The 4,176-nt window shown below is 39.1% G+C and overlaps 1 non-coding gene across 1 annotated transcript; it reads right to left on the reverse strand.

Moving 5' to 3' along the window:
- Positions 1-1,023: 1,023 nt before the first annotated feature.
- On the reverse strand, positions 1,024-1,128 carry LOC114670185 (U6 spliceosomal RNA). The gene has a single exon (XR_003719669.1). It is a non-coding gene; the product is annotated as a U6 spliceosomal RNA (small nuclear RNA).
- Between the last annotated feature and the right edge of the window lie 3,048 nt (positions 1,129-4,176).

The following is a 4,176-nucleotide window of genomic DNA, read 5'->3' on the forward strand; positions in this document are numbered from 1 at the left end:
TGAGTTATTAATATCTGGTATCAGTTATTTGCAAATTTTAAACTATTTTGCACAGCAGCGCCTAACACCGTGGTATCTCATCTAAAAGAGGATCTCTTGGTCTTCACAGCACACTTGGTGTGAGGTTTCATCATGTTTATTTACACGATGTGTTTTCTTTCCATTTTTGTGGTTTTTATTTTTCCTCCACTTCACTTGGAATAACATCGTCTCCTATCTATCTGGGGATAAAAGATGATTACCTTTTTGTTCAGAATCCACTAAACTAATACACTTCTTCTGTTTGTTGCTAAGCAACCAAGCTGGGTTACCCGGAAGAAGCAGACTCCACTGTCAGTTACCTGCTCCTTTCTGATAATTGACCATCAGAGAGCTTGCCTGGTAGGAGGAAGAGCTCGTAGTCAAAAGACTTGAGAAATTTTTTTAAAAATTCAACCATCCAAAGGTTTGCCAAAGCATTCTATCCTAGATAAACAAATGATGGCAAACGCACCAAATAGGTTACTAATTGTTAATAAAAGGAACAGTACACCACACACAGGAATTGGGATGAAACTCAGATGCATTAGAAAGAATCTCGACACAAAAGAGTCCATCCTATGCATTCCAGCTCATGTCTGTGAAACTCTAGAAAAGGCATATCAAATCTAAAGAAACAGAAAGTGAGCAAGGGCTGCCCAGGGTTGAGGATGGACACCATTAGAGACAGGGTGAAATGAACTTGCGATGGTGGAAATGTGCCATCATCTACACCTTTATTTTTATTTTATTTTTATGGATTTAGGGGGTACAAATGCATTTTAGTCACATGGATAGATTGCGTAGTGGTGAAGCCTGTGCTTTTAGGGTAACCATCACCTGAACGGTGTAAATTGTACCCAAAAGGTTATTTCTCATCCCTCACACCCCTCCCAACTTCCCACCTTTTGGAGTCTCCAATGTCTATTTTTCACTCTGTCTGTCCATGTGTACCTATCGTTTAATGGGAACATGCAGTATCTGACTCTCTGTTTCTGAGTTACTAAAAATATGGAACACATCACGAATATGCGTCATCCTTGCACAGTAGTCTTGCTAATCTTCCCTGTATCTCTACGATTTTAGTATATATGCTGCTGGAGGGAGCACCCCGTCATTTATATATTAATTGTGGCTGAGATTGTACAGATACAAATCAAAATGCCATTTAAATGGATGCCTTTCATTGTACATAAATTAATAAAGAAATGAAAGCTATTAGTGTTCATCACCGTTTATTGAATTTTGACTTAGTTGTGTTATTTTTAGGGTTAGGAAGTCTTTTCCTACTGAGAGTCATTATTTTACAGGGAAAGGAAATTCATGTCACATAAGTAAAATGCAACTTCATTTTTAAAGGAAGAATTTCATTTTTTAAAGGACATTTACTTGAGAAGTATTGTAATTGATATTTCTTCCTTGGTTTCTTTTTTCCTGTCATTTTAATTTCTATTAAGATTACACATTCTAATAATTTTGCATCCTACTTCTTGGAAGCAACTACTTTCAATTCTTTTCAGCTATTTCTTTTGGAATGAGTTTTACATTTCGAGTAAAATGTTTATACTGCTGCTTCTTGACTTTTCAGATTTTGCTGTCTTGGTTTCTAACTCTAGAAATTTAGTATATAATACTCTTTCTCACCCTCTCTCCTTCTCTCACCACACACACACACACACACACACACACACACACACACAAACATACACACACTTCCCGGTTCCTTGTCTTCCCAATGTAGTTATACCATAATTTGGTTTAGATTTGGTGTTTACCTTCTTGTGACTGTGTAAATGCCATTTGTTGCTGATATGAGTAATAAACTACGAGTACTCTTCCTTCCCTGCACAGCTTTTTGTTTTCCCTGGAGTTAATAGGTGCCAGGTTTTGTTTTGTGCTATTTGTTTGCTCAAGGGTCACTGCACACCTACCATCCTGGGTCTTCCTCCACTATCATCCTGTCGACTTTATTCACCTCTCATGAGACTGACACAGCTGTGTACTGGATCACATGTCTTATGAAACTCCCTTTAAAGGGATAAATGACAGCTCTGCACAACTACATACAGGGACACTAAGACCAATAAAAAGACACAGGCTAGCATGAAGTAAGAGGTTTACGGTCTGATTTGCTGCTGAAGTCATGTCCTTATTCCACAGTGGAAAATTGCAAGAGCAAAGATATTCTTTATAGAGTGGACCCTAGCCACAGCATGAAGGTTTCATGTTGCATGAAAAGACTCTGGACTTATGCCTTTCATGCAACTGGAATGTCCCCTAATATGTTTACCAGTCTTTCTCCCCTCATTCCTGCACACTGTAACCGAAGGAGAAACACTCTCCTGGTTACTGTAGACAGGAACATTCTGAGGTGCTCTGAGCAGACGGGACCTTAGGTGATCCTGGTGCCTTTGCATAGAAGAAGCTTTCTCATAAGATAGTTTAATCTAACATTATTTATAATGGGGAGTCACCAAAACAACTGAAGTATCCGACAACAGAGGCGCAATTTCTAAAGGTTGACTTTTAAAATATATATACACACACACACACACACACACATATATGTGTGTGTGTGTGTATATATATATGTGTGTGTGTATATGTGTGTGTGTGTATATATATATATATTGCACTTCACACACAATCTCTAAGCATCACAACAAACCTGCAAGGTAGATATTTGAAACTGAAGTGCAAAACGGGAAAGTGACTTTCCCAAAGCCATTTAGCAATGAAAGGATGTAAGTTGAATTCCAAAGCCAGTACTTGGTGCCCTGTATTATGCTGCACGACAGGCAAGACATCCTTTCCAGACATCCTGTCCTGGGATTATGTTTTGGTCTCTTGAGCAACATTCAACAGATATGTCTTCATTTTTAGTAATCTGTGAAGCAAGAAATTGGGAACTCCTAAAGGCTTCACTAGCCGGGACTAAGCACTTCAACTAGGCAAAGGGGCAGATACTCAGAAAACCAGTGAAGGCAGTGGGGACACAAACAGCGTTTCCAGGGCTGTGTGTTAAAAAGGCAAACAATGCAAGTCTATTGGCAGAAGGCCAACGGCCCTGTCCAACCTCACAGCACAAGATTTTCAGAACTGCATGCCCTTGACCGATAGAAACCCTGCAAAATACATTTGAAGTATCACTATTTTGAAACTTGAGAGGACTGCAGAAAAATCCGCATGGCTTATATCCAAGAGAATTTTTGAGATACCACAGAAAATATAACAAGAGCTCAAATACATAGATTTTTCCATTAAAAAGTACAGTGTGTTGCAATTTGTGAATCTGAAAGAAAAAAAAAAACAGCTGTTACTTTGGCTGCCATTGCCATAATCTTGTTTCCTAACTGGGACTCGGTGGAAGAGATTAATCTTCAAAGGCGTACTTGGAAATCAATCTACACAGGAACAAAGACTAAAATCAGAGAAAACATGGAAGGATTGGTAATTAGACTTCACTGTTTCTGAAGCAATTAGGCTGCAGAGAGCTATGCAAGCCATCCAAGCAACAGTTTGAAGGAGAATCCTCACTTTGTGCAAGATTAAAAGAAAAACAATACACAATCAGTGAGTCTTTGTCAACTTACCTATCTTAGCAGCAATAAGGCTGAAGTTAGGGTTTTACAGCTTGATCACAATTCTCAAAACAATTCACACTAAAATATAAACTCCTAAAAATGCATTCATATGCTATCCCTTCCTGGGCATTTATGTCAAGGCAAAGATGGAACATTCTCGTTGCAGAATTTCAGATATGAGAGAGTAGAATCTGAATCACTGAGCTAGAAAGGACCCGAGAGATCACCTGTTCCAATTTCCTCATTTTGTAGACACCTTGGGCATAAAGGTATAGGCAATTAGCAGGTATTAGAACTCAAATTTCCTGACTCCCCTTGCCAGTGTATCTCTTTCTATGGGAGGGGAGGTTCTGCCTCGAGGCAGAAAGGCCTATGGCATCACAGGACCAAGATAGAGTAAACCCTAAAATCACTTGGGGTTTTGGGGGGATGGGGTAGAGTTGAGACGGTTTGACAACCTCAGAGAGAAACTGAACACAGAAATTTTTCTGAAGGATGTTATCTTCCACCCGACCTTACAGGTGGTAAATAAGAAAGGCCATTTTGAAGCAAGACTTTGGCTTTAAGGACTGTT

This window comes from Macaca mulatta, chromosome 9 (assembly GCF_049350105.2).
Source record: "Macaca mulatta isolate MMU2019108-1 chromosome 9, T2T-MMU8v2.0, whole genome shotgun sequence".
Lineage (NCBI taxonomy): Eukaryota > Metazoa > Chordata > Mammalia > Primates > Cercopithecidae > Macaca > Macaca mulatta.